At 45.3% G+C, this 27,304-nt stretch overlaps 1 protein-coding gene across 1 annotated transcript in view; it reads left to right on the plus strand.

The window, feature by feature from the left end:
* Positions 1-27,304, plus strand: part of LOC127569637 (5-hydroxytryptamine receptor 2A-like) — an 84,925-nt gene that overhangs the window by 14,548 nt on the left and 43,073 nt on the right. The window lies entirely within an intron of this gene.

Below are 27,304 nucleotides of genomic sequence, written 5' to 3' on the forward strand. Positions count from 1 at the left end.
TGCCTGTGCTAAGCCACAGTGGGTATAGGAACAGAATGAGGAGGAGGCTAAATGCGTGGTTGAGGGATTGGAGTAAGAAGCAGGGATTCAGTTTTCTGGATCATTGGGGCCTCTTTTGGGGCAGGTATGACCTGTCCAAAGAGGACGGGTTGCACTTAAATCCCAGGGGGACCAACATACTGGCGGGGAGGTTTGCTAAGGCTACTGGGGAGAGTTTAGAATTGTTGGGGGGTGGGATCCGTACTGGAAAGACTGGGGAAGAGGTGTTTGGCTCTCAAATAGAGGAAGCTAGGAGTAAGTAACATAGGCAGGTGATAGAGAAGAGAAGTGTTCAGACAGGCTTGAGATGTGTCTGATTTAACGCAAGGAGTATTGTGAACAAGGCGGATGAGCTTAGAGCTTGGGTCGATACTTGGAGCTATGATGTAGTGGCCATTATGGAGACTTGGATGGCTCCAGGGCTGGAATGGTTGTTTCAAGTGCTGGGTTTTAGATGTTTCAGGAAGGACAGGGAGGGAGACAAAAGAGGTGGGGGAGTGGCACTGTTGATCAGAGTTAGTGTCACGGCTGCGGAAAAGGTGGACGTTGTGGAGGGATTGTCTACGGAGTCTCTGTGGGGGGAGGTTAGGAACAGGAAGGGGTCGATAACTTTACTGGGTGTTTTTTATAGGCCATCCAATGGTGACAGGGTTATTGAGGAGCAGATAGGGAAGCAGATCCTAGAAAGGTGTGAGAATAACAGAGTTGTTGTGATGGGGGATTTTAATTTCCCAAACATCGACTGGCATCTCCAGACAGTGAGGGGTTTAGATGGGGTGGAGTTTGTTAGGTGTGTTCAGGAAGGGTTCTTGACACAGTATGTATGTAGACCTACAAGAGGAGAGGTTGTGCTTGATTTGGTATTGGGAAATGAACCTGGTCAGGTGTTAGATCTCTCAGTGGGTGAACATTTTGGTGATAGTGATCATAATTCTATCTCCTTTACGTTAGCACTGGAGAGAGATAGGAACAGACAGACTAGAAAGGCGTTTAGTTGGAGTAAAGGGAATTATGAGGCTCTCAGGCAGGAAATTGGAAAATTAAATTGGGAACAGATGTTCTCTGGAAAAAGTATGGAAGATATGTGACAAATATTCGGGGGGTATTTGTGTGGAGTTCTGCATAAACATGTTCCGATGAGACAGGAGAGTCACGAGAGGATACAGGAACCGTGGTGTACAAAGGCTATAATAAATCTAGTCAAAAGGAAAAGAAAAGCATACAAAAGGTACAGAGAGCTAGGTAATGTTAGAGATCTGGAAGAGTACAAGGCTAAAAGGAAGGAACTTAAGAAAGATTAGGAGAGTCAGAAGGGGACATGAGAAGACCTTGGCGGACAGGATTAAGGAAAACCCCAAGGCGTTCTACAAGTATGGGAAGAGTAAGAAGATGAGATGCGAAAGGATAGGGCCTATCAAGTGCAATACTGGGAAAGTGTGTATGGATCCGGAAGAAATGGCGGAGGTACTTAATGAATATTTTACGTCAGTATTCACTACAGAAAAGGATCTAGGGGATTGTAGTGGGGACTTGCAGCGGCCTGAAAAGCTTGAGCATGTAGATATTAGAAAAGAGGTGGTGCTGAAACTTTTGGAAAGCATCAAGTTAGATAAGTCGTTGGGACCGGATGGGATGTACCCCAAGTTGCTGTGGGAGGCGAGGGAGGAGATTGCGGAGCCTCTGACAATGATCTTTGCATCGTTGATGGAGACGGGAGAGGTTCCGGAAGATTGGATAGTTGGGGATGTTGTTCCCTTATTCAAGAAGGGGAGTAGAGATAGCCCAGGGAATTATAGACCAGTGAGTCTTACCTCAGTGGTTGGTAAGCTATTGGAGAAGATCTTGAGAGGCAGGATTTATGAACATTTGGAGAGGTATAATATGATTAGGAATAGTCAGCATGGCTTTGTCAAGGGCAGGTCCTGCCTTACGAGTCTGATTGAATTTTTTGAGCATGTGACTAAACACATGGATGAAGGGAGAGCAGTAGATGTAGTGTATATGGATTTCAGCAAAGCGTTTGATAAGGTACCCCATGCAAGGCTTATGGAGAAGGTGAGGAGACATGGGATCCAAGGGGACATTGCAGTGTGGATCCAGAACTGGCTGGCCCACAGAAGGCAGAGTGGTTGTTGAAGGGTCGTATTCTGAGTGGAGGTCAGTGACCAGTGGTGTACCTCAGGGGTCTGTCCTGGGACCCTTACTCTTTGTGATTTTTATAAATGACCTGGATGAGGAAGTGGAGGGGTGGGTTAGTAAGTTTGCAGATGACACGAATGTTGGGGGTGTTGTAGATAGTTTGGAGGGCTGTCAGAGGTTACAGAGGGACATAGATAGGATGCAAAGTTGGGCTGAGAAGTGGCAGATACAGTTCAACCCAGAAAAGTGTGAAGTGGTTCATTTTGGTAGGTCAAATATGTTGGCGGAATATAGTATTAATTGTAGGACTCTTGGCAGTGTGGAGGATCAGAGGGATCTTGGGGTCCGAGTCCATCGGACGCTCAAGGCGGCTGCACAGGTTGACTCTGTGGTTAAGAAGACATATGGTGTATTGTCTTTCATCAATCAGGGAATTGAATTTAGAAGTCGAGAGGTATTGTTGAAGCTATGTAGGTCCCTGGTCAGACCCCACTTGGAGTATCATGCTCAGTTCTGGTCGCCTTACTACAGGAAAGATGTGGAAGCCATAGAGAGGGTACAGGGGAGATGTACAAGGATGCTGCCTGGAATGCGGAGCATGCCTTATGAAAGCAGGCTGAGGGAACTCAGCCTTTTCTCCTTGGAGAGACGGAAGATGAGGGGGGATCTGATAGAGGTGTATAAGATGATGAGAGGTATTGATCGGGTAGATAGTCAGAGGCTTTTCCCCAGGGCTGAAATGGTGGCCACAAGAGGACATAGGTTTAAGGTGTTGGGAAGTAGATATAGAGGAGATGTCAGGGGTAAGTTTTTTACTCAGAGAGTGGTGAGTGCGTGGAATGGGCTGCCAGAAACAGTGGTGGAGGTGGATATGATAGGGTCTTTCATGAGACTGTTAGATGGAGCTGAATAAAATAGAGGGCTGTGGGTAAGCCTAGTAATTTCTAGGGAAGAGACATGTTTGGCACAGCTTTGTGGGCCGAAGGGCCTGAATTGTGCTGTAGTTTTTCTATGTTTCTATGTTTCTATCTCCACCTCAGCACCATTGATACATATCGGGGCGTGTACCCTGTATGTAACTTGCATCGGGGCTTCAACCCAAACCGTCGTCAATTCCTCTCCTCTCACAAATGCTACTTGACCCACTGAGTTTTTCCAGCAGATTGTTGCTCCAGATTCCAGCATCTGCAGTCTCTGGTGTCTTCTCATCTCACTCCTGATTGGCTATCTTCCTATTCTTTATAGAACATTGAATGTAGAACAGTACAGCACAGGAACAAACGTTCAGCCCACGACGTTGTGCGAAACGAACTAAGTTAATGACACCTCATCCCTTGTGCCTGCATATGATCCATGTCCCTCCATTCCCCGAACATTCCTGTGCTTATCTAAGAGCCTCTTAAACACCTCTATAGTATCTGCCTCTACCATCACCCTTGGCAGCGCATTCCAGGCACCCATCAGTCTCTGTGTTATGGTCATGAGATGGAGAGAAACTAAGTATGCACTGACTTCAGCTTTTGTTGTGTGTCTTTCTCTAAAGCATGTTAATCTAGACTACAGTAGGGAAGGGAGGCAGAGGAGGAGGCAACAGCAGTTTGTTGACAGGGCTTCAGCAGTTTGGAAAGAAGTGTCACCCTACACTGCACACAGAGCTGACAAAGAGTGCAGAGAATATTTGCAAGAATGTTGCCAGAACTCGAGGGACTGAGTTATAGGGAGAGGTTTGACAGGCTGGGGCTTTATTCCTTGGAGCATAGGAGACTGAGAGGTGATCTTATAGAAGTGTATAAAATCATGAGGGGTATAGATAAGGTGAAAGAATGAAAGCTTTTTCCCAGGGAAATGGAATCAAAAACTAGAGGACATTGGTTTAAGTTGAGAGGGAACCCGAGGGGCAACTTCTTCATACAGAGAGTGGTGGGTATGTGGAATGAGCTGCCAGAGGAAGTGGTAGCAGCAGGTACAATAACAACATTTAAAAGTCATCTGGATAAGTACATGGATAGGAAAGGTTTAGAAGGAAATGGGGCAAATGTGGGCAAATGGGACCAGCTGAGGTGGGCACTTTGGTCAGCATGGAGGAGTTGGGTTGAAGGGCCTGTTTCCATGCAGTATGACTCTTTAACTCTAACCATTTTCACAGGGAGCCTGCAGTTCCACAGAGATGAATTCCAAGGTGCTGTGTGAAGTTGCACTCTTCCTGAAGCGTAAATGGGGTCAACTTCCAGCCATTGTACATCTGGAGGAAGGGTGGAGGCTGGAGGTGAGACACAGAGAGAGGAGGGAAGATCGTGATGAATCACGGTGGAATTGGGATCTCGGGGATCAGGTTGGGACACCATCAGGGGTGGGAGGAAGGGAAGCCTGACAAACTCACAGTCGAGGGGTTTAAGGCAATGTAACTGTCAAAGGACACATTTTTCAAACACATAGAATGTTCCCCGTTCGCTCTGACTGACACTTCTGCCTGAGCAGCAGCCCAGACATGCGTTAATGACATCTCCAGAAGTGACATCCAGATGTACTTTGGACGTCTCTGCCCTTGTCCAGCCATCTCCACACATTGACCCGTCAAATGGATGTAATCCGCAAGTCCAGAGCTCAGAGTGGTCCAAGCTGGGAGGAGGGCACCCAGAGGCTCACGGAATGGGTGAGGACATGGCCAAAGGACTATATTGAGGGGAAACCTTTGGTAGAAAAAGTGGAAAGACAAGAGTTTTTAAATTGAGATTGAAAGGTGTTGGTGTTCAGAGGGACAGGGTGTCCTTGTGCAGGATTTACTGAAGTTAACATCACAAGATCACAAGACAAGGGAGCAGAAGTTGGCCATTCGGCCAATCAAGTCTGCTCCATGAGCTAAGGAAAAGAAAAAAATAAAAAGAGAAAAGAAAGGGAAAAAGAAGAAAAAAAAAGAAAGGGAAAAAGAAAAAGTAAAAAGGAATGAGAAATGAAAAAAAACTATTCCTTTCCAGCCCCAATTTCCGGCCTTATCCCCATATCCCTTGCTACCTTGACTAATTAGATACCTACCTATCTTCTCCTTAAGCACCTCCAATGATTGGGCCTCCACTGCTGTACGTGGCAAAGAACTCCATAATTTCACTAACCTCTGGCTAAAGAAATTTCTCCTCATCTCTGTTTTAAACCTGTACCCTCTAATTCTAAGATTGTGCCCTCTGGTCCTGGACCCACCCACCAAGGGATACAGCTTGGCCACATCTACGCTGTCCAGTCCTTTCAACATTCTAAATGTTTCTATGAGGTCCCCTCTCATTCTTCTGTACTCCAGTGAGTACAGTCCAAGAGCCGACAAATGTTCATCATATGTAAGCCCTTTCATTCCGGGAATCATCCTCATAAACCTCCTCTGAACCCTCTCCAACATCAGCACATCTTTCCTAAGATATGGGGCCCAAAACTGCACACAGTATTCCAAATGAGGCCTCACTAGTGCCCAGTAGAGCCTCATCAACACTTCCTTACTTTTATACACTATACCTCTCGAAATGAATGCCAACATAGCATTCGCTTTCCTTACTGACGATCCGACCTGGTGGTTAACCTTTATGGTATCCTGCACTAGTACCCCCAAGTCCTTTTGTACTTCTGTACTTTGAATTTTCTCCCCTTATAGATAATAATCTGCCCATTTACTTCTTTTTCCAAAGTGTACAATGGCACATTTCTCAACATTGAATCTCATCTGCCATTTCCCTGCCCATTCTCCTAAACTATCCAGGTCTCTGCAACCTTCCTGTCTCCTCAATACTCCCTACTCCTCCACCTGTCTTGGTGTCGTCTGCAAACTTAGCCACAAAACCAGTTACTCCATCATCCCAATCATTAATGTACAAGGTAAAAAGAAGCGGCCCCAACACCGACCCCTGTGGAACACCACTAGTAACCGGTAGGATCCTTTTATTCCCACCTTTTGCTTTCTGCCAACCAGCCAATGCTCCACCCATTCTACTATCCTACCTGTAATTCCATGACCTCTCATCTTATTAATCAGCCTCTTGTGCAGCACCTTGTTGAAGGCCTTTTGAAAGTCTAAATACACAGCCTCTCCCTTATCCACCCTACCCGAGATTTCCTCAAAAAACTCCAATAGGTTGGTCAGGCAGGATCTTCCCTTCACGAAACCATGCTGGCTTGGATTTATCTTGCTTTGCACCTCTAAGTATTCCATAACCTCATCCTTGAGGATCGATTCTAATAACTTTCCCACCACCGATGTCAGACTAATAGGTCTATAATTTCCTTTATGCTGCCTCCCACCTTTCTTATACAGCCGAACTACATTTGTGACCCTCCAGTCCTCCGGAACCATGCCGGAGTCTATCGATTCCTGGAAAATTATCACCAGTGCCTCTGCAATCTCTAAAGCCACCTCCTTCAGAACCCGGGATGCACCTCATCCGGTCCGGGAGACTTATCTGTCATTAGTCCATTTAGCTTTTCTAGCACCTTCTCTCTAGTAATCTTAACTGAACTCAGTTCCATTCCTTGAGACCCCTGGCTATCCGATATATTGCTGATGTCCTCCACTGTGAAGACCAATGCAAAATACTCATTTATTTCCTCTGCCATCTCTTTATCATCCATTATAATCACCCCCGCACCGTTATTGATTGGTCCTATATCAACCCGTGTCTCTCTTTTATTCTTCATATATTTAAAAAAACACTTAGTATCCTTTCGAATGTTATCTGCCAACTTCCTTTCATAATTCATCTTTTCTTTCCTAATGACCTTCTTAGTTTCTTTCTGCAGGTTTTTAAAAGTTTCCCAGTCTTCTGTTTTCCCACTAATTCTTGCTTCCTTGTATGCCCTCCCTTTTGCTCTTATTTTAGCCTTCTCCTCTCTCATTATCCACATTTGTGCCTTTTTTCCATTCAAAACCTTTTTTCTTGGAATATATCTATCCTGCATTTTCCTTATTTCTTGTAGAAATTCTATCCATTTCTGCTCTGCAGTCCCTCCAATCTTCCAATCAATTTGGTTCAACTCCTCCCTCATGCCACTGTAATTTCCTTTGTTCCACTGAAATATTGATAAACCAGTTATCAGCTTCTCTTTCTCAAATTTGAAACTGAACCCAATCATATTGTGATCACTAGTTCCTAATGGTTTCTTTACCTTTAGTTCCCTAATCACCTCCGGTTCGTTACACAGCCCCAATCCAAAACAGCCGATCCCCTGGTGTGCTGATCAAGTTGCTCCAAAAAGCCGTCCCGTAGACATTCCACAAACTCACTCTCCTGAGATCTACTGCCTTGCTGGATTTCCCAATCCACCTTCATGTTAAAATCCCCCATAATTATCTTAACATTGTCACTTAACATTGTCGCTTTTTCTATTTCTAACTGTAACTTATAGTCCACATCCTGACTGCTGTTCGGGGGCCAATATATAACTGCTATTATTGTCCTTTTACCCTTGCTATTTCTTAGCTCCACCCATAAGGATTCCACTTCTTCTGACCTAATGTCCTTCCTTTCTATTGATTTTATATCATTACTAACCATCAGGGCCACACCACCCCCTCTGCCTACCCACCTATCCTTCCTATACACTGTGTACCCCTGGACATTCAGTTCCCAATCACATCCGTCATAAGGCCATGGCTCGGTGATTGCCACAATGTCATATTTATTAATCTGTAGTTGTGCCACTAGGTCATCCACTTTATTCCTAATGCTACGTGCATTTAAATATAGTACATTTAGGCCAGTATCTGCTACTGATTTTGTTGTACTTCTATTGTCCAGCAAGTTATCCTGACTTTTCACCTGCCTGTCCTTCTTACCATCCTCACTGCAAACTATCTTGGACTTGTTCCTATATACCTCTTCCTCTATCTTAACATCCTGTATCCTAACATCCTGGTTTGTTGTACTTCTATTGTTCAGCAAATTATCCTGACTTTTCACCTGCCTGTCCTTCTTACCATCCTCACTGCACACTATCTTGGACTTGTTTCTATAAACCTCCTTCTCTACCCTAACATCTTGTATCCTAACATCCTGGTTTCCATGCCCCTGCCAGATTAGTTAAAACTCTCCCCAACAGCTAAATTAAATATTCCCGCCAGGATATTTGACCCCTTGGAGTTTAGGTGTAACCCATGCTTAGTGAATAGGTCATGCCTCCCCCAAAAAAGGTCCAGAAATTTGAAGCCCTGCCCCCTGCACCAGTCTATTCTTACTTCCATTAGCACATGGCACAGGTAGTAATCCTGAAATTACCACCTTAGAGGTCCTACTTCTCAACCTTCTTCCTAACTCCTTGTATTCCTCCTTCAGGACCTCTTCTCTTTTTCTACATGTACCAAGACTTCTGGCTGATCACCCTCTCCCCTTAGAATATTCTGGACCCGGTCCGTGACATCCCGTACCATGCAGGTAGAGCAAGCAATTAGCAAGGCAAACAGTATTTTAGCCTTTATTGCAAGAGGATTCTAATCTTGCTCCAATTATATGGAATCCTGGCCAGACCACATCTGGGAGATTGTGCACAGGTCTGGTGTCCCTACATAAGGATAGGCTTGTAATAGCAGGAGAGCAGCTATTACTGTTGGTCTGTTGGCTGGACTGGAACTTGTATGAAGTGAGATTAAACAGACTGGGTCTGTAATCTCTGATGTTTAAACAAATGAAAAGTGATCTTATTGAAACAGCCAACATTCTTACAGGGATGAATGGGCAAAATGTGGGGATGATATGGGAATGGCTGAAGATCTGTGACCAGTGGTGTTCTGCAGGGATCAGTCAGACCGCTGCTGTTTGTGATATACAGTATATAAATGACTTGGATGGAAATGTAGATGGGTGGGTTAGTAAGTTTGCAGACAAAGATTGGTGGAGTTGTGAACAATGAAGAATGTCGACAAAGGAAACAGCAGGATATAGATCAGTTATCGATATGGGCGGAGAAATAGCAGATGGAGTTTAATTCGGGCAAGTGTGAGGTGTTGCACTTTGGGAGGTCAAATGTAAGGGGAAAGTATAGAGTTAATGGCAGGACCCTTAACACCACTGATGGAGAGAGGGATCTTGGGATCCAAATCCATAGCTCCCTGAAAACGGCTATGCGTTGATAGTGGTAAAGTTTGTATATGGCATGCTTGCCTTCATTATTCAGGATATTGAGAACAACAGTCAGGAAGTCATGTTGCAGCTATATAAAACTTTGATTTAGGAGTATTGTGTGGTCACCCCATTAAAGGAAAGGTGTGGAGGCTTTGGAAAGGGTGCAGAACTTTGGCAAACGTCGGACTTCAGAGCAGCTAAGTGTTTTTTTCTCTAGTTGGGAATAGTGGGGCAAGACTGCGCAGGCACGTAAGCCGGTAGCACGTGAGCAGTTTAAAAAGAAGACCACCATATCCAGCAGGCAGCATTGGAGTGGGCTGCGGAGTGAGAGGGAGCAGGGTGATTGGGCTTTGGCTCAACGGGCTGAGGCAGTAAAGGGGCAAGGCGGGATCCACTTATCTATCATTCTCTTCGACATCAAGAGGCGGAGGCCATCTGCAACAACAGTGGTGAGTAGCTAGTGAGTAAGGGTAAGGTTTACTGTTATTATTATAAATTTGTAAGTAGGCTACAATGAGGTAGGGAAAAAAACTAGTTCAGATGGGGCGCAGGGCGATGCGCTGCAGTTGCTTGATGTGGGAGCTAGTGGACCCTGCTGTGGTGCACAGTGACCACATCTGCAGTAAGTGCTTGAGGCTGGAGGAACTTTGGCTCGGAATTGATGAGCTTGAATCACAGCTTCAAACATTGTGGAGCATCAGGGAGGGAGAGAGAAATGTTGATGCTGTGCATCGGGAGGCAATCACCCCCTTAGAACAGGTACCTCTAGGGTCCAGGAGGCAGAGAAATGGGTGACTGTCAGGGGAGAGAAGGAGAAGGGGAACAGGCAGACAGTGCAGGGGACCCCGGGGGCTGTTCCCCTCAATAACAGGTATTCCGCTTTGGATGCTGTTGAGGGGGATGACCTACAGGAATCAAGCAGCAGAAGCCAGGTCTCTGGCACTGGGACTGGTCCTGCTGCTCAGAAGGGAAGGGACAAGAAGAGGAGGGCAATAGTGGTAGGGGACTCGATAGTCAGGGGAACAGACAGAAGGTTCTGTGGACGTGAGCAAGAATCCAGGATGGTATGTTGCCTCTCAGGTGCCAGGGTCCGGGATGTCTCTCATCGGGTCCACAGCATTCTTGAAGGAGGGAAAGCAGCCAGAAGTCGTGGTACATGTTGGTGCTGAAGTGGTAGTCGTGGTACATGGTGGTGAGGGATGAGGTCCTGAAGAGAGAGTTTAGGGAGCTAGGTAGAAGGCTGAAGAACAGGACCTCAAGAGTAGAAATATCAGGATTGCTGCCAGTGCCACGTGATAATGAAGGAAAGAATAGGAGGAGATGGCGGATGAATGTGTGGCTGAGGAGTTGGTGCAGGGGGCAAGGTTTTAGATTTTTGGATCATTGGGATCTCTTCTGGGGAAGGTGAGACCTGTACACATTGGATGTGTTACACCTGAACTCACGAGGGACCAATATCCTTGCAGGCAGTTTTGCTAGTGTGGTTCAGGAGGGTTTAAACTAGTTTGTGAGGGGGATGGGAACCGGAGGGGTAGGTCAGTGGAAGAAGTAAAGTCAGATCTAACATACAGAGAGGATTTGAGGAAGGAGAAGCAGAGTATAGGGTGTAAAAGTAGAAAGGTGGATGGGTGAAAGTGCATTTACATAAATGCAAGAAGTATCAGGAATAAGGGTGATGAACTGAGAGCTTGGAACTATGATATTGTGGCTCTTGCAGAGACTTGGCTGACACCAGGGCAGGAATGGATACAGAATATTCCTGGATTTCAGTGTTTTAAAAGGGATAGGGAGGGGGGGAGAAGAGGAGGAGGGGTGGCGTTACTGGTCAAGGATACTATTACAGCTACAGAAAGGGTGGATAATGTAGAAGGATCCTCTCTAGAGTCAGTATGGGTGGAAGTTAGGAACAAGAAAGGAGCAGTTACTCTACTGGGAGGATTCTATAGGCCCCCCGGTAGCAGCAAGGATCCTGAGGAGCAGATTGGGAGGCAGATTTTGGAAAGGTGCAAGAATAACAGTGCGGTTATCATGGGAGACTTCAACTTCCCAAATATTGATTGGCACCTGCTCAGTACCAAAGGTTTAGACGGGGCAGAGTTTGTAAAGTGTGTCCAGGACGGATTCCTGTCACAGGCCAACTAGAGGAAATACCATATTAAATGTAGTATGAGGTAATGAACCGGGTCAGGTGACAGATCTCTCAGTGGGTGAGCATTTGGGGGACAGTGACCACCCCTCCATAACCTTTAGCGTTGTCATGGACAACTATAGAAGCAAAGAAGACAGGAAGATATTTAATTGGGGAAGGGCAAATTATGAGGCTATAACGCTAGAACTTGCGATTGTGAATTGGGATGACATTTTTGCAGGGAAATGTCCTATGGAGATGTGGTCGTTGTTCAGGGATCTCTTACAGGATGTAAGGGATAAATTTGTCCCGGTGAGGCAGAGAAGGAATGGCAGGGTGAAGGAACCATGGGTGACAAGAGAGGTGGAACAACTAGTTAGGAAGAAGAAGGCAGCATACATAAGGCTTAGGAAGCAAGGAAGGTCTCTTGAGGAAGGAACTTAAGAAGGGGCTGAGGAGACCATGAAGGGGACATGAAAAGGCCTTGGTGAGTAGGGTTAAGGAAAACGCCAAGGCTTTTTTCACTTATGTGAAGAGCAGAAGGATGGTGAGAGTGAAGGTAGGACCGATTAGAGGCAAAGGTGGGAAGATGTGCGTGGAAGCTGTGCAAGTGGGTGAGGTCCTCAATGAATACTTCTCTTCAGTATTCACCAAGGAGAGGGGCCTTGATGACGCTGAGGACAGTGTTGGAAAGGTTAATGTTCTGGAGCATGAAGATACCAAGAGAGAGGATGTGTTGGAGCAGTTCGAAAATATTAGGACAGATAAGTCCCCACGACCTGATGGAATATTCCCCAGGGTGCTCCGCGAGGTGAGGGAGGAGATTGATGAACCATTGGCTAGGATCTTAGAGTCCTCGTTGTCGACGGGAATGGTACCGGAGGATTGGAGTGTGGCAAATGTTGTCCCCATATTCAAAAATCGAAGTAGGGATAGTCCAGGGAATTATAGACCAGTGAGCCTTACGTCTGTGGTGGGCAAGCAGTTGGAAAAGATTCTTAGAGATAGGATCGAGGGCATTGAGAGAATCATGGTCTAATCAGGGACAGCCAGCACAGCTTTGTGAAGGGCAGATCATGTCTCACAAGCCTGATAGGGTTCTTTGAGGAGGTTAACAGGAAGATTGATGAGGGTAGTGCAGTAGATGTGGTCTACATGGATTTTAGTAAGGCATTTGACAAGGTTCCACATGGTAGGCTTCTTCAGGAGGTCAGAGGGCATGGGACCAGGGAGGCTTGGCCGTGTGGATTCTGAATTGGCTTGCCTGTAGAGAGCAGAGGGTTGCGGTGGAGGGAGTGCATTCAGATTGGAGGGCTGTGATTCGTGGTGTCCCACAAGGATCGGTTCTGGGACCTCTACTTTTTGTGATTTTTATTAATGACTTGGATGTGGGGATAGAAGGGTGGGTTAGCAAATTTGCAGATGACACAAAGGTTGGTGGTGGTGTGGATAGTGTGGAGGACTGTCAAAGTTTGCAGGGGGACATTGATAGGATGCAGAGCTGGGCTGACAAGTGGCAGATGGAGTTCAATCTGGAGAAGTGTGAGGTGAAACACTTTGGAAGGACAAACTCCAAGGCAGAGTACAATTTTAATGGCAGGATTCTGGGTAATGTGGAGGAGCAGAGGGATCTGGGGGTTCATATCCAGAGATCCCTGAAAGTTGCCTCACAGGTGGATGGGGTAGTTAAGAAAGCTTATGGGATGTCAGCATTCATAAGTCGTGGAATCGAGTTTAAGAGCCGTGAGGTAATGATGCAGCTCTACAAAACTCTGGTTAGACCACACTTGGAGTACTGTGTCCATTTCAGGTCACCTCATTATAGGGAGGATGTGGAAGTGTTGGAAAGGGTGCAGAGGAGATTTACCAGGATGCTGCCTTGTTTAGAGAGTATAGATTATGAGGAGAGACTAAGGGAGCTTTGGAGAGAAGGAGGATGATGGGAGACATGATAGAGGTATACAAAATATTAAGAGGAATTGATAGAGTAGACAGCCAGCACCTCTTTCCCAGGGCACCAATGCTCAATGCAAGAGGGTATGGCTTTAAAGTAATGGGTGGGAAGTTCAAGGGAGATATCAGAGGAAGGTTTTTTACCCAGTGAGTGGTTGTTTCATGGAATGCACTGCCTGGGGCAGTGGTGGAGGCAGGTACATTGGTCAAATTCAGGAGATTGTTAGATAAGCATATGGATGAATTTAAAATAGAGGGGTATGTGGGAGGAAGGGGTTAGATAGTCTTAGGCGAGGTTTGAAGGTCAGCACAACATTGTGGGCCGAAGGGCCTGTATTGTGCTGTACTTTCTATGGCTCTATGATTCTGTGAAGAGGCTTACCAGGATGCTGACTAAATTAGAGGGTAGTAACGATAAGGAGCGATTGGACAAACTTCAGTTGTTTTCTCTGGAGTATCAGAGGCTGAGGATAGACCTGATTGAAGTTCATAAAATTATGAGAGGATAGATAGGGTAGACAGTCAGAATCTTTTTCCCAGGGTAGAAATGTCAAAAATACTAGAGGGCATAGCTTTAAGATGAGAGGGGGAAAGTTTAAAGGAGATGTGCAGGCCAACTTTTTTACACAGAGAGTGGTGTGTGCCTGGAACGGGCTGCCAGGGGTGGTGGTGGAAGCAGATATGATAGTGGGTTTAAGAGGCTTTTAGATAGATACATGAACATGGAGGGTATGGAGGGACATGGATCATGTGCAAGCAGAAGAGATTTTGGTTAAATTGGCACCATGCTGAGCACAGACATTGTGGGCCGATGGGCCTGTTCCTGTGCTGTACTGTTCTGTTCGATGTTTCTGCTGGGTGGGGTGTCTAGAACCAAGGATCAGAGTCTCAAAATAAGGGTTTGTCCACTCAGCACTGAGATGAGAAGAGGGCAGTGGATTTTTGGAATTCTCTACCCAGGAGGGCTGTGGAGGTGCAATAACTGAGTGTATTCAAAACAGATCAATAGATTTCTGGACATTAAAGAAATCAAAGGATGTGGGGCTGAGGTAAGAAGATCAGCCATAATGAACGAAAGAGCAGACATCAGGGACTGAATGGTCTTATGTTTCTTTGTATTATCAGTTTTCTGATGAAATTCATAAACTTTGTGCTGGGGGCAGCATTTCTTTCCCTTCTGGCCAACTAATCATGTTGACTATCAGAATTACTGAGTGCGAATTGCAGTTGTCCGTGAGGTGGAGGGTAACTTCCCAGAAAACAAAAGGAGAAGAGCCAGGGAGGAGGACAAGAAGGCAGGGAGCTTTCGATGGCAGGTTGAGCAGCCAGTGAACCCAGGAAAATTCAAGGCGAAGGTTGTACTGTAGCCACAGTAACTGTTCGCCTCAGGGCTGGCAGTGCACCATCACAGTGCAGTTCTGCTACTCTGTCCTTCCTCCAATTCAATTCCAAACATCAAAGGGCTCCCAGTAACCCCAGGCACTCTGTGTCTGGCAGGCACCAGGTTTCATACCACCCACTAACTGTTAACTGTGAAAGGATAACACACTGACCAGAAATTTACAGACAGTGACCCTCTAAGCGCCCCTTTCTCCTACAAGGACTTGCTTTTGCTCCCCAGAAAATGTAAATCATCTCTGCTGAAGTGAAACACCGCAACAGAATGTAATTTCACCGTGACACATTTCCTACAAATGAACACAGTTTGATAATGAAGAAAGGGATAAAGTTCAGTGCATTTTTGAGATGTATTAATAGATTTTTGTGCGATTTGACACAGTTGAACAGTGAGAGACTGCAGTGCTGGGGTAAAGCACGAATTGTTATTTTGATCTATTGTGTTTATCAAGTGGAGTACAATCAGGTCAGTCTAGGTGGGCAGATTGAACTGGGGAGCACTTACATTGACTGTAGATTCATGGATATTCATAGAATAATACAGCACAGGAACAGGCCCTTCAGCCCAACATCCATGCTGACCAAGGTGCCCATCTAAGGTAGTCCCATTTGTCTGCATTTGTCCAACATCCCTCAAAACCTTACCTATCCATGTACCTGTCCAAATGTCTTTTAAATGTTTTTATTGTATCCACTTCAACAATTTCTTCTGGCAGCTCAGTGTGAGAAAGTTGCCACTCAGGTGTCCTTTAAATCTTATAGCTTTATATGACATGCTTACCTTTATCAGTTGGGTCATTGACTACAAAAGTTGGTAAATCATGTTGCAGTTGTATAAATTTTTGCTTAGGATGCTTTTAGAGTATTGTGTGCAGTTCTGGTCATCACACTGCAGGAAGGATGTGGAGGCTTTGGAGAGAGTGCAGGAAAGATTCAGCAGGATATCGCCTAGTTAAGAGATTATGAGCTGTAAGGAGAGGTTGGACAATCTTGGCTTGTTTTCTCTGGAGCGTCGGAAGCCAAGGGGAGACCTGATAGAAGTTTATAAAGTTACGAGAGGCACAGATAGGGTAGACAGTCAGAATCTTCTTCCCAGGGTAGAAATGTCGAGTACTAGAGGGCATAACTTTAAGTGGAGAGGGGGAAAGTTTAAAGGTGATGTGCGGGGCAAGTTTTTTTACACAGTGATAGTTGCCTGGAATAAGCTGCCGAGGGTGGTGGTGGAAGCAGATACAATAGAGGCATTCATGAGGCTTTGTAGATAGACACGTGAATATGCAGAGAATGGAAGGATATGGATCATGTGAATGCAGAAGAGATCTAGTTTAATTTGGCATCATGCTCAGCACAGACATCGTGGGCTGAAGGGCCTGTTCCTCTGCTGTATTGTTCAGTGTTCTCTGTTCTAATGCAACTCTTGAAGTTGGGAGATTGGATTTCCTGCAGGATCTTCTCAGTTTTAAGGCATGTGTTGTTCAGAGGCTGACCAGCACGCGCCTTAAACCTGATATGTTAGCTGAGTGGTTGGTAGGAACTGGGGGAGACTTGATGGACCAGGCAATGTGTGGATGTGAATGGTGGAATGGAAGCTGGAGGACTTCATATCTGGGTTGGAGTCTCAAGGGGATAAAGGTTGGGAGAACTTGCAGGAACTGGGTTGCCATTGGGGTTTGACTTTGGTTTAATATTTTTGAAAGTAAGGAATATAAAAATGTGTTTCCTACTGACAGACATGGATATAAATATATCTTGGCAGCAATATTTGACACTGGCATTAATAGATGAAGTAATCAATTAAGTAATTGGTTAATTAACCGATTGATTGGTTAACTATCTTGAAATAATTATCAGAACGCAAAGATAAAACTGGGTGTGATGTGAAAAGTGTTGATTGGTAGAGCTCGGAAACAATCTTCTGAAGAGAGAAGTTTAGAGATGGTGAAAGTGTTGGAGTATTTTAAACATTTGGTGTAAAATTGGAACAAGTGTTTTCTTGATGTTAAAAGGTCAACACTTCCCCCTGCTCAGACTTGAGACCTGAAGGTGTCTATCCAGAAAACATCTGTTCTGCCAGGGAGCCTGATCAACTGATGTCAATGCAATGCTCTGCTTTTGACCCTTCCCATCATGTGATTGTATTCATTTGTTCCATTGATTGTATCCCAAAACATGGACTCTGACTTCTCAGTGCTACCCTGAATGGGACTTGCTCACTTTTATCGGTCATGGGTCAGGGGTTCCCACAAGTGGATGGGGGCGACTTGCACTTTGGGAGGTTTTGAGCGCTTCCTTGAATTACTTTCCCATACAGAGTTCTGAATAGGTTTCTGGACTCTGGTGTGGGCTCATGAATTACATGGCCTGCCCACTGGAGCCTGCAGAGTGTGACTGGAGCCTCAGTGCTGGGATGTTGCATGGGAGGATATGCTGACACTTGTTTGTTTATCTTTCCAATGGATTTGAACGATTGAACAGGTTTTGCAGAGAGAGCTGTAATTAATTTTCAGAGCTCTGAAGGGCCTACTTAATCGAAGACACTGTCTGTTGTTCTAGTCGCTTAGTTTGGTGGTAAAGATCCAAAGGAGTGCTCTCACCAAGCAGCAGCCCTCTTCCCGGTGTCACAGTTAGCTCAGCATCCTGTATGCCTTCTTCACCACCTTATCTACCTGTGACACCACCTTCAGGGATCCTTGGACTTATACACCATGGTCCCTCTGTTTCCCAATACTCCATAGGGTCCTACCATTCTACCTGTTAAGAGAGGGCAATGGACTATGGAATAAAGGATAGCATTTTATCCCATGGTCCACTGCCCTCTCCTAATGGATTCCTTCTTCTTCAGCCCATTGCCTCTTCTACCTATCACCTCTCAGCTTATTACATCTTCTCCTCCTCCCCCACCCACCTACCTTCCCTCTCTTACCTGGACTCACCCATCACCTGGACTCATCTATCACCTCAACTCACCTACCCCTGCCTGCGTGTGCTCCTTCCCCTCCCCCATCTTCTTATTCTGGCTTCTGCCCTCTTTCTTTCCAGTCCTGATGAAGGGTCTCAGCCTGAAACATCAACAGTTTATTTCCTTCCATAGATGCTGCCTGACCTGCTGAGTTCCTCCTGCACTTTTTGTGTATTGCTCCATATTCCAATATCTGCAGAATTTTTTGTGTCACATCCCACTTATCAGCATTAGGTTCCATCTTCCACTGCTCTGCCCAACTTCCCAACAAATCAAATCAGACTATTCTACTCACTATCAACAACACCAATTTTCATGTCATCTACAAACTTACTCATCATCCATTGAACATAGAACAATACAGCACTGTACAGGCCCTTCAGCCAACAATGTTGTGCCGACCTATATAAACACCTACTCCATAATCAATCTAGCCCTTCCCTCCTACACAGCATATAACTCTCCACTGTTTTAACATCCATTTGCCTATCTAAGAGTATTTTAAATATCCCTATTGTATCAGCCTCTACCACCATCGTCAGCAGTGCATTCCAGGCATCCACCACCCTCTGTGTAAAAAACCTACCTTTGACATTTCACCTAAACTTTTCTCCTCTAACAAACTAATGTCCTCTGGTATTGGCCATCGCTGCCTTGGGGAAAAGGTGCTGTCTGTCCAGTCTATCTATGTTGCTCACAATCTTATACACCTCTATCAAGTTGCCTCTCATCCTACATCACTCCAAGGAGAAAAGCCTAAGCAGGCTTAACCATTCCTCACAAGACATGTTCTTTAATCCAGACAGCATCATGATAAATCTCCTCTGCAACCTCTCTAAAGCTTCCACATCCTTCTTATAATGAGGTGACCAGAACTGAACACAATACGCTAAGTGTAGTCTAACCAGAGTTTTAAAGAGCTGCAACACTACTTCATGGCTCTTGAACTCAATTCCCCAATTGATGAAGGCCAGCACATCATATGCCTTCTTAACCACTTTTGAGAGATCTGTGGACTTGGACCCCAAGATCTCTCTGTTCTTCTATACTGCTAAGAATCCTGCCAATAACCTTGTACTCCACCTTCAAGTTCATTCTTCCAAACTCCATCTGCCACTTCTCTGCCCAACTCTGCATCCTGTCTATATCCCATTGTAACCTACGACAACCATCTACACTATCCATAATACCACCAACCTTTGTGTCATCTGCAAACTTACTAACCCACCCTTCCACTTCCTCATCCAAGTCATATATAAAAATCACAAAGAGCAGGGGTCCCAGAACAGATCCCTGCAGAACACCACCAGTCAGTGACCTCCAGGCAGAATACTCTCCATCAACTACCACCCCCTGCTTTCTGTGGGCAATCCAATTCTGAATCCACACAGCCAAGTCTCCATGGATCCCATGCCTCATGACTTTCTGGATCAGCCTACCATGGGAAACCTTGTCAAATGCCTTACTAAAGTTCATATACACCACATTCACTGCTCTAGCTTCATCAATTTGTTTTGTCACCTCCTCAAAAAGCTCAATTAGACTCATTAGGCATGACCTGCCCCTCACAAAGCCATGCTGACTATCCCTAATAAGATAGGGATATCTTCTCCAAATGCTCATAAATCCTGTCCCTAAGAATCCTCTCCAACAGCTTGCCCACCACTGACATAAGACTCACTGGTCTATAGTTCCCAGGATTACCCCCATTACCTTTCTTGAACAAAGGGAAGAATATTTACCATCCCTCAATCCTGTGGTACCACTCCTGTGGCCAGGGAGGACACAAATATCATCATCATCGCCCCAGCAATCTCTTCCTTCACTTCCTGTAGTAACCTGGGGTATAGCCCATCCAGCGCTGGGGACTTTATCCTAATGCTTTTCAGAAGCTCCAAAACTACCTCTTTCTTAACCTCAACATGCTCCAGCACATTAGTCCATTCTATGCTGACATCACATTCGTCAAAGTCCCTCTCCCTAGTGAACATTGAAGCAAAGTATTCATTAATGACCCCCCTACCTCCTCCGCCTCCAAACACATAATTCCCCCTTTATCCATGAGCAGCCCTATCCTCAGTCTCGCCATCCTCCTGTTCATCAAGTGCATGTATAACACCTTGGGGTTTTCCTTAATTCTACACACCAAGGCCTTCTCATGTCCTCTTCTAGCTCTCCTAAGTCCCTTCTTAAGCTCCTTCCTAGCTACCTTATAATTCTCAAGAGCCCTGCCTGATTTTTTTGCTTTCTAAACCTTAAGTATGCTTCCTTCTTCCTCTTGACTAAATGTTTCACTTCTCTTGTCAACTAGAGTTCCGTTACCCTATCATCCTTTCCCTGTCTCAGTGAGACAAACCTTTCCAGAACCCCATGCAAGTGTTCCCTAAACAGACTCCACATTTCTGTTGTGCATTTCCTTGAGAGCATCTGTTCCCAATTTACACTCCCAAGTTCCTGTCTCATACCATACTTCCTACAATCAGTAATTGGTAATTGGTTTATTATTGTCACATGTACTGAGGTACTGTGAAAAACTTTGTTTTGCATGATCACTTCAACACATCAGTACATTGACATAGTACAAGGGAAAACAACAGCAGAATGCAAAATAAAGTATTACAGTTACAGAGAAAGTGCAGTGCAGGCAGACAATAAGGTGCAAGGCCATGATGAGGCAGATTGTGAGGTCAATAGTCCATCCTATTGTACAAGAGATCCATACAATAGTCTTGTAACAGTGGGATAGAAGCTGTCCTTCAGCCTGGTGTACGTGCTTTCAGGCTTTTGTATCTTCTGCCCAGTGGGAGAGGGGAAAAGGGAGAATGACCGGGGTAGGAGGGGTCTTTGATTATCTTAGCTGCTCTACCAATGCAGTGGGAAGTGTAGGGGAGGGAGCACTTTTAGGGAACACTTGTGTGGGGTTCTGGCAAGGTTTGTCTCACTGAGACAGGGAAAGGACGGTTGGGTAAAGGAAATCTGGTTGACAAGAGAGGTGAAACATTTAGTCAAGAGGAAGAAGGAAGCATATTTAAGGTTTAGGAAGCAAAAAATCAGGCAGGGCTCTTGAGAATTATAAGGTTGCCATGGAGGGGAGGCTGGGTTCCATGATGTTCTGAGCTGTGTCCACAACTCTCTGCAGTTTCTTGCGGTCTTTGGGCAGAGCAGTTGGCATATCAAGTCGTGAAGCATCTGGATAGGATGCTTTCTATGAACAGTAAAGATCCCAGCACCAATCCCTGTTGTCACCATTGGTTATAGGTTTCCAATCACAAAAACAACCCCCCACTATCACCTTCTACCTCCTATCACCAAGCCAATTGTGGATCCCTTTTGCCAACTTGCCTTTGGCTCTGTCGGCTATAACCTTTGGGACTAGTTTCCATGTAGGGCCCAATCAAAGATCTTACAACATCTGTGTAGACCACATCAACTACATTGCTCTTGTTAATAAAATTTGTTACCTCTTCGAAAAATTCAATCAGATTGCTCAGACAGCATCTCCCCATGACAAATCTGATCATTCCCTGCCTTTCCAGGTGTAGATTAATCCTGTCCCTCAGAATATTTTCCAATAACATCCCTACCACTGATGTTAGACTCACTGGCCTGTTATTACCAGGCTTATCCCTGCGGCCCCTATTGAATAATGATATCACATTTGCTATCTTCTAGTCACCTAGCACCTCACTTCCATAGTAAGACCCTGGTCTCTGGTATGGCTGAAGCCCAGGGTGGAGATGTGAATCCTGGGACTACCTTCATTGTCTCTTTGACCTGCACCTCTCCAAACTGAAGTCTGCCAGGGACTGAGGTGTTAATGGCTGACAGTCACCCCTTCCCATTGTCCCTGTATAGGTCACTGACTTTAGCTACTACAGGCATACTTTACAATTTAACCGGGAAAATGAGGTCAGTGCTTGGTGGTACTCATAGAGTCATAGAGTTATACAACACAGAAACAGGCCCTTCGGCCCAACTGGTCAATGCCAACCAAGATGTCTGTCTAAGCTAATCCCATTTGCTTGTGTTTGGCTCATATCCCTCTGAATATTTCCTATCCTGTCCAAATGTCCTTTAACCATTGTAATTGTACCCACCTCTACCACTTCCACTGGCAGCTTGTTTCATAAACCCACCACTCTCTGTGTGAAAAACCTGTCCCTCAGGTCCCCTTTAAATCTTTCCCCTCTCATCTCAAACCTGTGCCTAGTTGGGCAGAGCAGTTGCCACACCAAGCCATGATGCGTCTGGATAGGAAGCTTTCTATAACATTTCTAGCATTGAACCCTGTGGTACACCGCTGGTCACAGGTTTCCAATAACAAAACAGTTTTAGACTCCCCTTTAGAGTGCTCTGATTTCCTCCGACATCCCAAAGACATGCAGGTCAGTAGGTCATCTGGCTGCTGTAAATTACTTTGGTGTGTCAGTGAGTGGCAGAATCTGGGGAGGGATTGATGGGAATGTGGGGAGAATAAAATGGACTCCCCTACCCTGGGGGAGAAAAGGACTGTGATGATCTACCCTGTCTATTCCCCTCATAATTTTGTAAACCTCCATAAAATCAGCCCTCAGCCTCCTTCGCTCCAGGGAAAACAGACCCAGCTTATCCAGTCCCTCTTTATAACTCAAGCCCTCCAGTCCCGGTAATACGCCTGTAAATCTTTACTCTACCCACAGATGCACTGGTCTAGGTTGGAGGCAGTCAGACCCTCTGAGCAGCCATTGTGGGGCTCTTCTCAGAATCACAGAGAAAGGATCCTCAGCTGACCACACTAATCCCATTTCCCAGCACTTGGTCAGTTGTCTTCTTTGCCTTGGCACTTTAAGTGCTCGCCCAGATCCTTCTCATAAATAGGTCTTATCAATGTCCATATTTTAAGTGCTCCAAATTTCACAGCTGAATAATTTTCCTGGAGCTAAATCCAATCACTTCATTCCCATCTGCCCTGCTGTAATTCAGTTTGCTTGCAATGGATCAGAATGAACAAGGATCTGCACAGATATAATCCCAATGATTTGATTATGGGGGCTAATTGAAGTGACAGAGAAGATGAATGAGAAAAGCACTCATTCTCCGGGACCTGGATTTGGTGCATAACTGAGTGGCAAGGAGAATGTATCTGACTAATTGGCAGGTTCCCTGTTATTTCACAGGAAGCACTTGATTTACACAGTGCCTTGACAACAATGATAGAGTGAAAATTAAGAGCATGCACTTACTTTAAAATATGGACAATATAACACTGCTTTTCTATCCATTCAATAATGTCAAAGCCTAATCCCAGCAGTTCTCATCACCTTTGAATGATGTTGGTAATTTCACTGCATCACAGAGTAGTTACAGCATGGAAAAAGGCTGTTCAGCCCATTGTGTATGTTCTAGCACTTTGTGAGGACAATCCAGCAGATCCCCCGCCCTGCAAGTTCTGTTCTTACAGAGATAGATGCAGGTCCCTTTTGGTCCATTAGTGGGAAAGAATCAAAGAAGGGACACAGAGAGATACAGCACAGAAACAGGCCTTTGGCCCATTGATTCTGTGTCAGCCATCAACCTTCCATTTACACTAATCCTTCATTAATCTCATTTCTTTTAATCTCCCTACATTCCAATCAACTTCCCCCAGATTCTACCCTTCCTGTACGCACTAAGGTCAATTTTCAATTAACCTACCAACCAGCTCATCTTTGTGGGAGGAAACCAGAGCACCTGGAGGAAATCCAGGTGGTCACAGGGAGAATGTGCAAACTTCACACAGACAACACCTGAGGTCAGGATTGAACCCGGGTCTCTGGCATTGTGAGGTGCCGGCTCAACCAGCTGTGCCACTGAGCCACTTTTCTGAATGGATGCTAAAAGGAGAGGGCAAGTAATCTTCTAATGTGCCAATGGCTCTACTTCATTAGGACTTTGAGGAGATTCGGTATGTCACCAAAGACTCTTACAAATTTCCATTGATATATGGTGGAGATCATTCTGACTGGTTGCCTCACAGCCTGGTATGGAGGCTCCAATGCACAGGATTGCAAGAGGCTGCAGAGGGTTGTAGACTCAGCCAGCTCCATCACTGGCACAACCCTCCTCACCATTGAGGACATCTTCAAGAAGCTGTGCTTCAAGAAGGCAGCATCCATCACTGAGGGCTCTCACCATCCAGGACATGCCCTCTTCTTATTACTATCATCAGGGAGGAGGTACAGGAGCCTGAGGACCCACACTCAACAACTCAAAAACAGCTTCTTCCCCTCCGCCATCATATTTCTGAATGGTCATGAACCCATGAACGTTACCTCATTATTCCATTTTTTGCACTATTTATTTATTTTTGTAATTTATAGTAATTTTATGTCTTTACTCTGTACTGCTGCCGTGAAACAACAAATTTCATGTCATCTGGATCAGTGATAATAGTTCTGATTCTGATCCCCACCTGAGATCATTGCCCAACAGCTTCATAATTCATAATATACCCTGCAAGATTTCAGGATCTAGCTAATGGAGCCGAACTATCCCTTTACTTGTTTGAAACCAAGGTAGCAGCTTGGTTATTTTTCAGCTGGGTCCCAACAATTCTTTTGCAATGAGAGCTACCAACTATAGAAATGGTGATCTGTAACTGTTAGGGCTGCCATTTAACACAGAGGTGTGCAGGTACTTCTTCTCACAGAGGTAATGAGTCTCTGGAGGTCTCTACAATGGGGGGGGTTGTGGAGGCTGGATCACTGGGGGGATTTAACGTGGAGGCAGATAACATTTGAAAGATCAAGAAATTAAGTGTTATGGGCAACTGGTACAAAGGAGGAGTTGAGGCGGAGCAGACTTGAGGGGCCGAGTGGCCAACTCCTGCTCTGAATTTCTTGTGTTCTTGTGACCGCTACATAGAGTTGTACAGCACCCCATTGCATCCATGCCAATCTCCATGCCCATCTATACTAATCCCACTTGCCTGCATTAGTTCCATATCCCTCTCTGCCCTGCTCATTCAAGTATCTGTCTCGATGCCTCTTAAATGTTGCTACTGTTCCTGCATCGACCACTTCCTCTGGCAGCTCACTGCAGATACCAACTACTCTTTGTGTGCACTATTTACTCCTCAGATCCCCTTTAAACCTCCTCCCTCTCACCTTCTACTGATGCCCTCTAGTATTCGACACCGATACCCTGGGAAACACTCTGGCTTGCTCCACTGTCTTGCCTCTCATGACTTTATATACCTCGATCATGTCATCTCCTAGCCTCCTCCACTCCAGGGAAAACAGATCTCGCCTACCTCCCTAATACATTGACTCTGTCTGCACTACTCCCTTAGCACTACAATGCAGACCCCATCCACTCACTGGGTTTCCCCATGTCACTTTTGGTTCTTTTGCCAATTGCCTTCGCTCTCTGCCCCCTCCACCAATGCGAACAGTTCCACTTTTAGTGATTAAATAACCCTGTCACATCCCTCACAAACTCCTCCAACAGGATGGCACAGTGACACAGCCAGCAGATCCACTGCCTCACAATTCCAGAGACCCGGGTTCAATCACGACCTCGGTGCTGTCTGTGTGGAGTTTGCACGTTCTCCCTGTGACCATGTAGATTGCCTCTGAGTGCTCCAGTTTCCTCCCACATCCCAAAGACATGCAGGTCAGTAGGTTAATTGGACATTGTAAACTGTCCTTGGTGTGTGGGTGCGTGGTAGGATCTGGGGCGAGTTGATGTGAATATGGAGAGAATAAAATAGGACTTATGTAGGATTAGGGTAAATTGGTGGTTGATGGTTGACACAGACCTGGTGGGCTGAAGGGCCTCTTTTTGTGCTGTGTAGCTCAACAACCCCAGCTTCTCCAGTCCCCTCATAACTAAAGTCCCTTATCCCTGAAATCAAAACTTTCCAAAACTCTCCAAAACTTTCACGCCTTTCCTAATGTGTGACACCCAGAACTGGACACAGTGCTCCAGTTGCAGCCGAACCAGTATTTGATAAGGGTTCCTGGCTCCTGACCTCCATGCCTCTGTTTACAAAGCCCAGGATTCTGTGTGCTTTATTAATCACGCTCTCAACCTGCCCTGCACTCTCAACAAAAGATGCCCATAAACCCTTGGATTCCTCTATTCTTATACTCTGTTTAGAACAGTGCAACTGGAGCACTGTGTCCAGTTCTGGGTGTCACACATTAGGAAAGGCGTGAAAGTTTTGGAGAGTTTTGGAAAGTTTTGGAAAGTTTTGATTTCAGGGATAAGGGACTTTAGTTATGAGGGGACTGGAGAAGCTGGGGTTGTTGAGCTACACAGCACAAAAAGAGGCCCTTCAGCCCACCAGGTCTGTGATAATATTGCCTCTTCTCAGGCTACAAGGTTTAACTCTTCACATTTATCAGCATTAAACGTCATCTGCCAACTATCTGCCCATTCCACTAGCCTATCTTTATCGCCTTGATGTCGATTTCTATCCTCCCGCAATTTATTAGGATCCTGAGTTTTATGTTATCCACAAATTTGGAAAATTATGTACTGTTCATCCAGGTTCAAGTCAATCAATAGTCCCAATGTCAACCCCAGCTCCAAGCTCCACTCTACAGTTCCCTTCAGTACGTAAAGCAACCTCACATCATTATACTTTCCTTCCCGTTGCCTACCCAATTTTTCACCTAAGCTGCTACAAACCCTTGTGTTCCTGGGCTTCGGTCTCAATCACAAGCTGATTATGTGGCTCTCTGTCAAATATTCCTATCATACCACATCAGTTGCATTTCCCTCATCTAACTTTTCTCTTCCTTCATCAAAACACTGTGTCATAATTTGACAGAATTTGCCTTTAACAAATTCATGCTGACTTTCTGCAATTAATCCACATTTGTCCAACTAACTGACACCCTGAAGTCAAGTCAAGTTGAGTTTATTGTCATGTGCACAAGTATGTTAAGGTACAGCTACAATGAAGAATTTGCTTTCAGCAGCATCACAAGCACATAGGTACAGAAAACATACAGCATATAATTATTGATAAATTATACATAAATTATATGAGTGAAGAGAGAGAGAGAGAATAAAAAAGTATGCAAAAACAAGACCTTGGTGCAAAAGAAGTCACTATCAGAGACAGATCCATAGTAGTGCAAAAGGTGGTCCCTAGTGTTCTATTGCTGAGGTAGGGTTAGGGTTGTGCAGGTCTGTTCAAGAACCTGATGGTTGGAGGAAAATAGATGTTCCTGAACCCAGTTGTGTGGGATTTCAGGATTCTGTGCCTCCTGCCTAATGGTAGCAGTGAGAAGAGGGCATGACACAAATGGTAAGGATCCTCGATGATAGATGCCACCTTCTTGAGGCAGCTCCTCCTGCAGATGTGGTCAGTGGTGTGGAGGGCTGTGTCCACCACTCTCTGCAGCCTCTTGCATTACTGTGCATTGGAATTGCCATACCAGGCTATGATGCAACCAGTCAGGTTGCTGGTTTGTTTCTTGCTTGCTTCCCTTCCTCACACTCTCTCTCTGTGCCTCTTTCATTCCTGCCTCACTTACTTTGGATCATCACCCTGGTTCTCACATGTTAATGTCCTGATATCTGTCATGTACCCTGCTTTACTGCTCTATTTTACTCATCGTCTGG

The sequence above is a fragment of the Pristis pectinata genome, chromosome 4 (genome assembly GCF_009764475.1).
Source record: "Pristis pectinata isolate sPriPec2 chromosome 4, sPriPec2.1.pri, whole genome shotgun sequence".
Lineage (NCBI taxonomy): Eukaryota > Metazoa > Chordata > Chondrichthyes > Rhinopristiformes > Pristidae > Pristis > Pristis pectinata.